The sequence below is a fragment of the Bombina bombina genome, chromosome 2, assembly GCF_027579735.1.
Source record: "Bombina bombina isolate aBomBom1 chromosome 2, aBomBom1.pri, whole genome shotgun sequence".
Classification (NCBI taxonomy): Eukaryota; Metazoa; Chordata; class Amphibia; order Anura; family Bombinatoridae; genus Bombina; species Bombina bombina.
The window spans coordinates 436160653-436175503 of NC_069500.1; the positions used below are offsets into that span (position 1 = coordinate 436160653).

The 14851-nt window shown below is 35.3% G+C and overlaps 1 long non-coding RNA gene across 1 annotated transcript; it reads left to right on the forward strand.

Moving 5' to 3' along the window:
* The first annotated feature begins 7020 nt into the window (after positions 1–7020).
* On the forward strand, positions 7021–7559 carry LOC128647812 (uncharacterized). The gene is made up of 3 exons (XR_008400420.1): positions 7021–7060; positions 7220–7282; positions 7368–7559. It is a non-coding gene; the product is annotated as an uncharacterized LOC128647812 (long non-coding RNA).
* The last annotated feature ends 7292 nt before the right edge of the window (positions 7560–14851 follow it).

A 14851-nucleotide genomic window follows, 5' to 3' on the forward strand; every position in this document is an offset into this window, starting at 1 on the left:
GATTCAGTGACCTGAGACGCAGAGAGCCGGAACGCTATACGGCCATGAGGTCGCTCATTCGGAGATGTAAGATTTTATTTTTTTGTTTTCTGTTTAATCTCTGTCGACACATATGACGCCCCAAAATAAAGCATGTAAAATTTTGACTGTTAAAGGGATAGTCTACATCAGAATTATTATTGTTTTAAAAGATTTAGAGAATACCTTTATTAGCCATTCCCCAGTTTTGCATAACCAACACAGTTACTATAATATACTTTTAACCTCTGTCATTATCTTGTATCTAGGCCTCTGCAAAATGCCCCTTTATTTTATTTCTTTTGACAGACTTAGTTTAGCCAATCAGTGCCTGCTACCAGATAACTTTATCTCCACAAGCACAGTGTTATCTATATGAAATACATTTAAACTAAGAATACCAATAGCCAAATAAAATAATAGTAATTTGTACAATTGTTTAAAAAAAAGATGCTCTATCTGAATCATGAATTTATTTTTGTGCATAGACTGTACCTTTAAATAGTTGAAAGCATAAATGGTAAACAATCATTTACTTATGATAAAAATTCAGAAAATATAGTATAATATATAGATATATGATATATGATATATGTGTTGTTATTATTAATATAATCTGGAGTGTACAATGTCCAATTTTGGAAGCTGCATGAGCATTAGACATAGTAGTATAAAGTGAATAGTTGTAATGTGGACATGAATACTTTATAATTGCAGACCTATCAAGGCCAAGGGAGAGGATACCTAGGTATCTGCTGCCGGTATCCCACAGCAGCCCAGTGAGCAACAGGTCATCACCACCACTGCCACTGACTTTGCTCCAACCTCAGGGGGATGAGGACTCCCGGACATCCTCAGCTATGAGTGAAAATGAAGGTAATGTTACAAGATCTCATTATTTACCTTAAAATGAGATTTCAAAATGTTTTAATTTTCGTAATGCTGATTCCTCAGGGATGTATTATGGCCTAGGCACACACGTTATTTGCATAGGGAATCAAAATTTGGATGTGCATCACATCTGTACTGTCCTCTATCTAAAATCAAGCATATAGTACAGTGACTGATAATGTGAATGATTCTGTAGAGAAGACAGGGCACACGCAATGATTAATGCTTATAGGCATTGCTAATTCAAAAGATTTGCTGAATTAACTGCTTAAATATTTGGTGTGAAAAGCATTACACACGAGAAACTGGAACAGTGCTAAGCATCAAAAGGTGATAAGGGAGGACAAGACATTGTTACGATATGCTGTATCCCATTATCTGCTGAAGTGCATCTGTGACCTTTGTGGTTATTGCAGGTCTTAGCAGGTAACGGAATGGAATAGCTAATATGTAATATTTCTTTTTTAAAAGCATGAGGTTATCACAACCATCTAACAGCAATGATGGTCATAACATATAACTTTAAACATATTCATCTACCTAATAATCATTTGTGTTTGTGTTTCTTCTCCAACAGATGAAAGTGATGAATCATCCTCATCATCCGAGGAGGAGATTTCCCCAGAAGCATGTACAACACTGGTGGCGTCAGAGGAGGAAGATGAGCCTGAAAATGAAGGTAGGAATCTATCGTGTTCTCTTTTGTTAAAATTCCACATTGATTTGGAAATAATCTGCAGACACTTGTATCTTTTTGCTTTGTAGAACAATGTGGGGGATAATCTAGAAGAGAAAACAAACAGTTACCGGTATCAGCGCTTTAGTCCTGGTGGTTAGTAGAAGGCAAACAATAAGCCGGTAGTTGTTATTAGGAAATTGGAGGTGCAAGAATCAACAGGATGGCTGGTATGGACAACCCAGCTAATGAACCCGGAACCTCTGCAGTTCAGATCCGGGTGTGCTGCTGCCCGTAGTGGAAGGTGTGTGCTCTCAGGTTACACCCGGTCAGGAACAGAAACTAGGACAAAGTAGAAGACAGGCGCAGCCCAATTCAAGTGCAGGGTAATTTATTGAGACATAAGTGCAAGTACACAATACATACTCACAAACGTTTAGAAGATAAAACAGCAAAATAGGTTAAAATGATCCCTCCAGTCGGGTAGTCGTATTCATAGCCCAGGCACAAACATCTCAGTCGGATAATGCGAGGTCTGGGTGAGAGGAGCTGGAACTATAATTGCTCCTGGTGGTATAGTACAGAAAACTCTACGTACGTTTCGTCTGAGTTCGCTCAGACTTTTTCAAGAGTATAATCAAAATGGTAATAAGCTGACTACCTCACAGGGCTCAGACCTGCTTTATAAAAGAGAGCCACTGTGGGTGGTAAAAGGATTCTCAGCCAATCAAAGACATTGCTAATTGTGCAAACTAATTATGTAAGGCTGAGTCCAATACCAATTGAACGAAGTCCTGATTGTTGCTACTATTGCACACAGTGACTAAAAAACATGTAATAAAAATATTTATAACAGTACCAATTGTATTAGAATGATTATTTAAAAGTATTATTAAAATCATTTCTAAAATAGCCTAAAGGGATACTTAAAAAATTGTATAATAAAAAAAAAAAATTAAGAATATTAAAAAAAAAAATATATATATATATATTTTAAGATATTAAGAATAAGTCCCTTGGTCCTAAAGTGAAACAGCAAGTATAGAGAGTTAAAAATAAAATGTCACATAAAGGCTTGTAAATCTAAATCTACATTGAGACCGTGGGGCTGCATGGAGTCAAGTTGGTAAATCCAATATGACTCCCTGCGTCTCAATGTGAGCAGTCTATTGGGATATTTGTTTGCTGGGATCCAATCTATTATTTGTATGTTTAAAGAACTGGGGTCTTTATTGTGGTGTAGCCTAAAATGTTCTGATACGCTATGTGTAGTTAGACCTATCTTAATGTTATTGACATGCTCACTGAGTCTAGTGCGTACATTCCTTTTCGTTCTTCCAATATAGATAAGATTACATTTACAACTAAGAAGATAAACGGCGTAATTGGTGCCGCAATTGCATTTATATTTCATTTTAAAGGATTTCGATCCATTGTGGTTTATAAAAGAATTCCCTGTTTTAATGTAGCTACACATTCCGCACCTACTCACCCCACATCTATATGTTCCTGGTTTTTGTTCCAGCCAAGTTGTAGGTGCAATTTTATCTCTTAAGGCACTGCGTAATTTGGTGGGAGCTAAAATATTTTTCCGATCTCTGTTTTTTCTGAAAGTCACTAAAGGGGTTTTATATAGAGAGGTTCCTAAAATGGGGTCTGCTTTTAATATTCCCCAATGTTTTCTTAAAACATTTTGAATGTCTCTACTGCCTTGATTGTATGTAGTGACAAACCTGACTTCCCTATTAGGATTGTGATTATTCTGTTTGGCTCTAATTTTAGGTTGTAGAATGCTTGTTCTATCCATAATTCTGACCCTTTCTTTTGCTTTTTGTAAATCTTTCGGATCATAGCCTTTCTCCTTAAATCTATTATCCAAAATTGCTTCTTCTCTGTAATAATCGGAATCTTTGGTGCAGTTCCTTTTGATCCGCTGGTACTGACCTAGCGGAATATTCGTTTTCCACCTAGATAGGTGGCCGCTTTTTGCGTTCAAAAACCCATTTTTGTCAGTTGGTTTGCGGTAGTTGGAAACTGCTATTTTCTGATTCTCGTCTACAAATAACACTAAGTCCAAGAATTCTACTTTTTGTTTATCTATTTTGGAAGTGAATTTAAGATTATAGTTGTTATTGTTCATATGGTTCAACAGTTCCCCACAGCTAGTTTCTGACCCCCTCCAAATAATAACAATATCATCTATATACCGATGGTACTTGATTAAATTGCTGCTGTGGGGATTGTTGGCCCAAATGTGCTTAGATTCAAAATTGTCCATATAAATGTTGGCATACGATGGGGCAAAAGTAGTCCCCATCGCAGTCCCTTGTATTTGACAGAAAAATTGTTTCTCGAAAGCGAAATAATTATGATTCAGTATGAATCTGATACCCATTAGAATAAAGTCTAAGTGTTTTGGAGCAAAATTTGCCTTTTGTAATGTCTCCTGTACCGCCTTGACTCCTGAGTCATGGGGGATACAGGTGTACAAGGAGGACACATCACATGTTATCCAAAAATAGTCATCTTGCCACTCAAATCCCTCAAAGATATTGATGGTGTGTAGGGTGTCTCTCAGGTAGGCCTTAGTTTCTTTAACAAGGGGTTGGAGGTAATGATCGATATAAATTGAAAGGTTATTAGTAAGGGAGCCTATACCCGATATGATTGGCCTACCGGGAGGTGCTACTAAGGTTTTGTGCACCTTAGGCAAGTGGTAAAAAGTAGGTATTGATGGATGCAATTCCATTAAAAAGTTAAATTCATCATTATTTAAAATGTCGTTATTTTTTGCATCCTTCAAAATAGAAAAAAGTTCTTTTTTGTATTTTTGAGTGGGATCAAAATATAGTTTTTTGTAAGTTTGAGTGTCACTAAGAATATTATTAGCCTCCTGGAGGTAATCGCATCTGTCTTGTACCACGACACCGCCTCCCTTGTCCGCTGCTCTTATTATGATATTATTGTTTTTTTGGAGTGAATTTAGAGTATTTCTTTCCTGTGTAGAAAGATTATCATTATATTTAGTTACCCAAGTTTTGTTTTTAGTTTCCCACAATTTTTTTAAATCACTACAAACTAGTCTATTAAAGGTGCTGATGTATTCACCCTGTGCCGAATATGGGTAGAAACTAGATTTCCTCTTTAAGTTACTATGTTCAATTGAGTCATTAGACTCATGTATAGAGAGATCCCCAAGGTCTTCATCCTCTAAGGTTATGGGGTATGAGTCTGTGCCATCATTTTGTAATTCATTAAGGACCCCTATAGTTTTATAGTCATTCTCATTCAAGCTAATCTGTACTGGATTATATATTCTTGGGGCACTTTTAATAAAATACCATTTAAGTGTAAGATTACGGATGTACTTTTGTATGTCTATATACGTCTGAAACTTATCTGGTGCTGATTTGGGGGCAAAGTTCAGCCCTTTGGCTAGAAGGTTGACCTCATTGTCATTAAGAGTGGTGCTCGACAAATTAAAAATGTTAGCCTTATTTCTCTCTATCTCATCCTTTTTGGATTTATGTTTCTGGATCTTTCTCCCCCCTCTGCATCCCCGCTTCCTCTCCTTCTTTTTCCGGGACTGACTTTTAAGTGTTGGAAATTTCTGTTTTCTGTTTCTTTTAAATTTCGAAACCTTGTTGTTGGGGGGATGGCCAGATCTAAAAAACCCAGTTCATGATGATTATTAAAAGTGGGTTCACCATTGGTAGAATTGGACATTTGAGGGTGAATCTGTGTCTTAGGTTTGGCTCCTTGTCTATTCCAACTTACATCCCTAAATTCTCCCTCCCCATGTGTTTCTAAGATTTGATATCTATTGGCAGAATGAAAACTATTTACTGAGTTTGAATGGGGTCCTTGTTTAGCATGATAATTATATTGTTTATCCGAATTTTTCAAAAAGGGTGGAGTAAAGTGACTAGGTCTACTTTGACGCCAGGTGTGATGAGTGGGTGTTGACAATGTTCTACTATTATGGTTACTAACATAGGGTAATTGATTCCTGGGGCCTTGGTAACTGTGTTTCTGTTTATTGGGCTGTTGGTTGTAACCCCCATTCGTTCTATTGGGAGTTTGGTTGTTGGTACTCTTATTGTTCTTCATATGGAAGCTATTATATGGATTGTGTACATCCCTGGTATTCGTGTGTGTTCTAATCATGTGATCAGTTGTTACTGCAGATTGGGCTCTGTTGGTATCACTGTTCCTATTAGTTCTATCGATTTCTTGGTTATGCGTATTCTGGTGTTTCACATTATAGTCATAGACCTGATCATTTTTGTAATCCTCCATGTCCCTACATAGTTTCTTATGTTTAGTTTTTATCAAATCTATGCTCAACTTGGTGTTTCTTTCTTGTATGCTTTCGTTAAGTGATTTCCAATAATCCTCTGATTGATATCTTTGAATTTTTGGAAGTAAAGTATCAAGATCAGTCTTGATTTTGTCTAACTTGTACTCCCTATATTTAATTAAAATCTTAATTAGTGTGATGGAACAATCATGGAAAGCTTTGTCCCACTCAGTCATGTACTCAACTTCCTCTAACTCAAATGCAGGACGTTTGTACACTCTCAGTCCCCTAGGGACTATATCATGGAGGATGTAATTGTCTAGTAATATCAAATCCTGCCATTCTTTGGTGTCACCATTCAATAATTTTTCTAGTTCTCTAAAGAGTTCTCGTGGATTATTGGACTCAGAATTGATATTCATATCTAGATTGTGGTCCAATAAGTTTGAGGACCTCTGTCTATGGTGTCTGGTGGGACAATCTCCAAAAACGTACGTAGAGTTTTCTGTACTATACCACCAGGAGCAATTATAGTTCCAGCTCCTCTCACCCAGACCTCGCATTATCCGACTGAGATGTTTGTGCCTGGGCTATGAATACGACTACCCGACTGGAGGGATCATTTTAACCTATTTTGCTGTTTTATCTTCTAAACGTTTGTGAGTATGTATTGTGTACTTGCACTTATGTCTCAATAAATTACCCTGCACTTGAATTGGGCTGCGCCTGTCTTCTACTTTGTCCGGGGGATAATCTAGGCCTTGACACCAATTCTGCATCCATAACAATGATTTTTCTGGGGGGGTTGTGTTTCTTCTCCAACAGATGAAAGTGATGAATCATCCTCATCATCCGAGGAGGAGATTTCCCCAGAAGCATGTACAACACTGGTGGCGTCAGAGGAGGAAGATGAGCCTGAAAATGAAGGTAGGAATCTATCGTGTTCTCTTTTGTTAAAATTCCACATTGATTTGGAAATAATCTGCAGACACTTGTATCTTTTTGCTTTGTAGAACAATGTGGGGGATAATCTAGGCCTTGACAACAATTCTGCATCCATAACAATGATTTTTCTGGGGGGGGTTGTGTTTCTTCTCCAACAGATGACAGTGATGCATATGCTACATCAGCCCTAAGTCCGGAGGAGAGACAAGAGGAGGAGGCGGAAAGTGAATGTAAGCATAAGCATTTATCATATATTATTTCACTGCTATATTTATTTTGAATTTGTAGACCCTATATTTTTTATTTTGTAAACAATGTGGAGTATAATGTAGGCCCCTTGACGCATATTCAAGATCAATAACAATATATTTTTTGTGCTTCTCGGACAGCTGAAACAGACAGTGGCACTGAATATGCAGCCACAGCAGAGGATGAGGTGGAAAAAAAAGAAAGTAGGAATATTTCATAAGATGTTTTTTTACTTATATCTGGAAAGTGAATTGTTGTAACAAAACTAATTTTGTGTTTTTATTACAGCGGTTGAAATAGGGACACAAACAGAGCCCTCAGTTACACAATTCAGGGACCTTCGTCAGGCACTGCGAAATTTTGTAGAGGCTGCAAGAGTACTAGAGCATTCACTTCAAAATCTTTAAGAAATTCATTGTATATATTTTTCTTTGTTTTACAACAATCATTTTATGAATAATTAAAAATTTATATTTATAATATCATGTGTCACTCCATTATTTTAAGGATTATCTTAAAGGGACATGAACATAAAATATATGTTTAATCATCTATAAATAGCATGCAATGTGGTAGATTATTATTTGGTTATAAATTTATATCTATCCTTTGATGTCAAACATATTTTTCAAAACCATATAGCTGCTCAATTATGTCTACATATGGATGCCTTATGTGATTGGCTTGCACATGTGCATTGTTATTTTAAAAAATAAAAATATCTGAGGCATAATAGAAGTGAAAATGATTAATGCTGCTTGAAAAGGTTTTGTCTATCGGCAAAATGAAATTACATATATCAGTTTGATGTCCCTTTAACATATGAAATGACATTTTTTTAAAATATAAAACTCAATTGAGTAATAATTCACATTACATGTTTTTAATATATTATTGATACAATCGATAATATATTTCATCGATCAAAAATGATTCATATGAATACATAATGAGATATGAAGAACAATGTTGATTTATTAAAAAAATTACAATGTTGATGAACATATTAAACAATTTAGTAATTGGACATAACAGGTATATAAATATATATATATATATATATATATATATATATATATATATATATACACACACAAACAGACATACAGGGGCCCACAAGCTCCGAACAGAGCTTGTGGGCCCCTGTTTCTGGCAAGTCTTCAGACTCGCCAGAAACACTAGTTATGAAGCAGCGGTCTAAAGACCGCTGCTCCATAACCCTGTCCGTCTGCTCTGAGCAGGCGGACAGGAATCGCCGTAAATCAACCCGATCAAGTACAATTGGGTTGATTGACACCCCCCTGCTGGTGGCCAATTGGCCGCGATTCAGCAGGGGGTGGCGTTGCACCAGCAGCTCTTGTGAGCTGCTGGTGCAATGTTAAATGCGGAGAGCGTATTACTCTCCGCATTTAGTGAGGTGTTGCAGACCTGATCATCATTGTCGGATCAGGTCCACAACACCTTTGATAAATAGGGGCCACAGTGTCTATCTCTCTCTCTCTCTCTCTCTCTCTCTCATTATATATATATATATATACTTTTATCTATATATCTATCTTTAACTATATCTGTATTTATATATCAATATCTATATATCTATATATATCTATCTATATATATATATATATATATATATATCTCTATATATCAATCTTTAACTATATCTGTATTTATATATCGATATCTATATATCTATCTATCTATATATATCTATCTATCTATCTATCTATATCTATCTATCTATATCTCTATATATCTATATATCTATCTTTAACTATATCTGTATTTATATATCGATATCTATATATCTATATATCTATCTATATATATCTATCTATATATATATATATATATCTCTATATATCTATATATCTATCTTTAACTATATCTGTATTTATATATCAATATCTATATATCTATATATATATATATATATATATATATATATATATATATATACATACATATATATATATATATATATATATATATATTTATAGATATAGATATCTATATATATAGAGATATATCTATATATATATCTATATATATATATATATCTATATATATCTATATATATATCTATATATATATATATATCTATATATATATCTATATATATATCTATATCTATATATATATCTATATATATATATATATATATATATATATATATATATATATAGATAGATATATCTATGAGTATATTAAATAAGATATGTGCAGATGTCAGGAATAGAGTTGAAATAATTAGAGTAAAATAATGCTTCATATAACAAATAGTCGTCAAAATTTAGAAACTGGTAATTCGCGACCTAAAACACCAAAATTTATCAACAAATTCGCTAACCAGTACGATGCTAATCGCGCCGTACTTGACGCGCGTGTTTTTAACCTTTTTCTTCATAAATTTGAGGATCGTATTAAGATTCGCGGCCGCGATGTTTGCCGAAGTTTAGCGAGCGTATAGACGCCCGCGAATGCAACATATTTGACGCTTTGATAGATGGGCCTGAAGGTGTGAACCCAGCTACAACCCGTGTCCAGTCACCTAAAGGTTGTCCGGTATTTTTATAGCGCACAGCTGGCAACCCTAGCTGTATCACTAGGCAAGGCTGCTACAGTGTATGAACCAATCAGTAACTTAGTGGATCATTTTATATAACATTGTTACTTATGTTTGCAAGGCATTTCCCTCACCTGCACCTAATGCGATGGCATTGCATTAAGAATATTATGAGTATACTATTCATTTAATATCAGATATTTGGCCACGTTGTGGTTTTACTGTTCTCCTGTAATCAGTGCAGCTGCCTCATATATATATATATATATATATATATATATATATATATATATATATATATCTTTTTTTTTATTATTATATTTTTTTTAACAGCATTATTGAAGATAAAGTGATTTTTTTACAAAGGGTCAAGGTTTATCTTTGTTACAGAGTAATTAAAGAGACAACATATGTAACATTATCTAAAAGAACAAATCTATCTGTTTATAGCCTTTGGTTTGTCGTTTTAAATAAACATTGGAATAAGTAGTGACAGTTATCAGTGTAAAAGATATTTGCGTGCATTCTTGCTTAATCTACTAGTGCGTTGTTGTTTGTGACTCGAGAGGATGGTGTATCATTAGTGTCCTGGTATGAGGATTTTTTATGTTGAGGTACTCTTCCCATATGAGGCAGAGGAAATCATCTAGCTTTTTGTTTTGTGTATAGTGGTATTTTTCCACTTGTATGAGTGTAAAGAACCTGTCTTTCCAAAATTCTATATTTGGGAGGTCTGTTTTTTTTCCAATTATATGGGATATAACGTTTGACTGTGTTTTGTCATGATTGTGAATATATTTAGCCTTAAAGGGACAGTCAACACCAGAATTTTTGTTTTTTAAAAAGGTAGATAATCCCTTAATTACCAATTCCCCAGTTTTGCATAACTAACACAGTTATAATTATACACGTTTTACCTCTGTAATTACCTTGTGTCTAAGCCTCAGCAGACTGCCCCCTTATTTCAGTTCTTTTGACAGACTTGCAGTTTAGCCAATCAGAGCTGTCTCCATGGCAAATTCACGTGCATGAGCTCAATGTTATCTATATGAAACACATGAACTAATGCACTCTAGTGATTAGAGGCGGCCTTCAAGGTCTAAGAAATTAGTATATGAACCTCCTAGGTTTAGATTTCAACTAAGAATACCAAGAGAACAAAGCAAAATTGGTGATAAAAGTAAATTGGAAAGTTGTTTTAAAATTACATGCCCTATCTGAATCATGAAAGTTTTTTTTGGACTTGACTGTCCCTTTAAGGTGCATTTAATGGGTGGAGGATGATTAAAAAGAAAGGCTCAAGGGTATAGAAGTGTCTAGTGCTTTGTCTACTTTTTTAATATCCGACCAATATTTCTGGGCTGAGCATTCCCACCATATGTGTATAAGTGTACCTTTTTGGTCGCATCCTCTCCAGCACACAGAAGGGTATATATAGTTTATTTTATTTAGTTTGTCAGGAGTGTAATGCCATCTGCATAGAAATGTCATATTCATCTCAAAAGTTGAAATGGAAGATGAGGATGAACTCATCTGATTGAAAATGGTATTAAAGAATTGTGGTCTTCGTTGCTCCCCTATTTCTGTTTCCCATTTTTGAGTATATGATGGGGTATTTTCCGCTTGGTGAGTTTGGAGTTTAGTTTATATGCTTTGGATAGGATACCTGTGTGTGGATGTGGTAAAAGACAAACATTTTTGAAAGGGGTAAGGATCCTATATATGTTGGTTTTATCAGGATGAGTTGAAAGGAAGTGTTTAAGTTGTATGTACATGAACCAATTTGTAAATTTAGGTCCTAACATGTCTGCAATATCCTCTTTTTCGAGTTTATTTTTCCATTTTGTAAGAGTGTGTAGCATGGTATTGCTTGTTGTAGTGTAGGGATAATAATTTCCGTTAGAGAGGCAGATAATGTAAAGCTTGGGTTGTTTAGTAAAGGGGTTAATTAGGAGAATGGAGTCAATATTGTTTTGTAATGTCGAATAGTATTGTCCCATATTTTAAATGTTTCTGTTATAAGAATGGAGGAAATATTTGATGAGCGTTTTCGTTTATTTGGGAGCCAGCATAGGCCGCCTAACTGTGCACAATACCCATTCTTTATTGGAGTCGTGTTTGCACCAGTCTGTAATGCAAGTCAGGAATGTTGCATTTCGGTACCATAAAAGGTTAGGTACCCCAAATCCACCTCTATGTTAAGGTCTATACATTGTTTGTGTGGAAATTTGGGGACATTTATGTTGCCAGATGAATGAATTTATACGTTTTTGGAATTGATGGATTAAGGGGGCAGGTAATGGTATGAGAAGAATCTGGAAAAGTTACAGTATCTTTGGGAGTATGATCATATTGATGGTGTTGATTCTACCTGTAAATTATATGAGCTTTGGAGGCCAGATTTGAATAGTAGTGTTGATATTTGTCTTAAGCGTGTTGTAATTTACTTATATCAGCTTGTTTGGGTTGGAAGGGATATGAACACCTAAGTATTTGATGGCGATAAGTTGATGTTTGAAGTTATACAGTGTTAAAGGGATCAGGTCGCTGAATTCAGATTTGTTTGTGTTGATTCGAAAGTTAGAGAATACTCCATAAGTGTGTAGGAGTGTCATTAATGAAGGGATAGAGGATCGTAGGTCAGTTAGTATGAGTAGTACATCATCCGCATAGAGAGAGACCTTGTATTCCGTGGGGCCAATTTGGATAACTTTGATTTCGGGAGATGTTCTAATGTAGGCCGCAAGTACTTCCATTGCTAGTGTAAACAATGTTGGGGAGAGGGGGCACCCCTGTCTTGCTCTGTTTTTTTATGTGGAAGGTTTGGGAAAGTTTAGTTTAATTTTAGCTGTGGGTTTGTTATAAATAGCAAAGATTTTATGTATAAATTTATCGTCAAACCCGAATTTTGTCAAGGTTGCTCTCAGAAAGGACCACTTTAAGCAGTCAAAATCTTTCTCAGCATCCATTGATAGGATCACTATGGGGATGTGATGTTTGTTAGTGTGTTATATTATATTAAGAATTTTTATTGTGTTGTCTCTTGCTTCTCATAATGGAATGAAGCCAACCTGGTTGACATGTACAAGTTCTGGGAGGATTCTGTTCATACAGGTGGCAAAAATGTTGGCATATAGCTTTATGTCCACATTCAAAAGGGAGATGGGATGTAAGTTTGAAGGTGAGGTGGTTTTTTTTCCTGGTTAAGGAAGTACTACCACATGCTTCTAGCATTGAGGGGGATTTTGAGCCATTTGAAATTTCGTTAAATATAGTTTGTAACTGCGGGGCTAATGTTGTGGAGAAGGTGTGATAGTATTTTGTGGAAAATCCATCTGGTCCCGGGCTCTTTCCTTTGTTTATCATTTTTAAAGCTGTTAATATTTCTTGAATGGTGATCTGGGAGTTAAGTTCTGACAGTTGAGCTTCTTTTACGGTTGGGAGGGGACATTTTTGGATGAACTGTGCATCTTTTTTAAGACTAGGTGGTAATGGGCCTATGTTATATAAGTCGCTGTAATATTTGTGAAATTCATGGGAAATATCTGTGGTGGTTTTCAATGCAGGTCCCTTGGGAGTATTGATTTCGTAAATGTGTGGTTCCTTTAAGATGTTTTCATCAAGTGGAACATTTTTATGAAGGAAGTCTAATTCTGAAAGTTTGCAAGTGAGATCGTTATAGGATTTGTTTTGGGCTTTTTGTGCAATAGATTGTAGTTTGATGAGTTTACCTCCGAGGAAGCATTTGTGTGCCTCCCAAACTGTGAATTGATTAGTTGTTGATGGTATGTTAATTTTAAATATTCAGTCAGTAATTTATTTAATTTATCTATTGTGTCTGCATTATCTAGTAATGTATCGTTTAGCTTCCAGAGAAACTGGTTAGATGAGGTTTCAGGCCAGTTAATTGATATTTGGACAGCAGAATGATCTGACCATGATGTTGGGTTTATATCACTTCTACATATTTGGAAGAGGCCTGTTTGATTTGTCAGAATGTAGTCTATATGGCTATAGTTTTTGTTGGGGTGTGAGAAAAATGTATAATCTTTTTTGGTAGGGTGTAGAAAGCGCCATGTGTCAGTTATACAGTTTTATGTTTTTCCATAAGCGTGAAAGTGTCCTTGTGGAGGATATTTTATGTGGGTTGTTGCTATCCTTTACAGGTTTTAGAGGAATGTTAAGGTCTCCACCTAGATAAATAGGTCCCTTTGAGATATCTAGTATGTGGTTAATCATCTTTGTGAAAAAAGGTCTTTGATTAGTGTTGGGGGCGTATGCATTTATTAGGGTGATTGGTCTTCCGTAAAGTAGACCCACTATACTCAGAAATCTGCCTTCAGTGTCTGTACTTTTTTGGAGTAGTGTAAAAGGGAGAGTTTTCTTTAGTATGCTTACTCCGCCTTTTTGTGTGTCCCCTAAACTATGGAAGTGTTGGGTGTAGGTTAACCCTAGATATTTAGGTTCTTTATGTTGCCTGGTCCTGTAGGAACAAAATATCTATTTTGTGTTTAGCAATATCTGATAAAGCCTTAGAACATTTGCATGGTGAGTTTAAGCGTTTTGCATTTTGAGTCATTAGGGTAAGTGGGTGTTTAGGTCTAGGTGTTTGTTGTGTCATTTGTGGGAATATAGGGTGTTTGCGAGGCCTTTATATTTTAAATTGCAAAACAGTACATTAAAAGAGCATGCACATATGTGATTCAATATTTCCATGTTGAATGGATATTTGGTCAGACAGACTTTTAGCATATAATGATATGTCAAGTAACATTTTACCAGTAATAATAAAATAAACTTTCATGATTCAGATAGGGCATGTAATTTTAAATAATTTTCCAATTTACTTTTATCACCAATTTTGCTTTGTTCTCTTGGTATTTTTAGTTGAAAGCTTAACCTAGGAGGTTCATATGCTAATTTCTTAGACCTTGAAGGCCACCTCTTTTCACAATGCATTTTAACAGTTTTTCACCACTAGAGGATGTTAGTTCATGTGTTTCTTATAGATAACACTGTGCTCATGCACGTGAAGTTACCTGGGAGCCAGCATTGATTGGCTAAACTGCAAGTCTGTCAAAAGAAGTGAAATAAAGGGGCAGTTTGCAGAGGCTTAAATACAAGATAATCACAGAGGTAAAAAGTATATAAATATAACTGTGTAGGTTATGCAAAAGTGGGGAATAGGTAATAAAGGGATTATCTA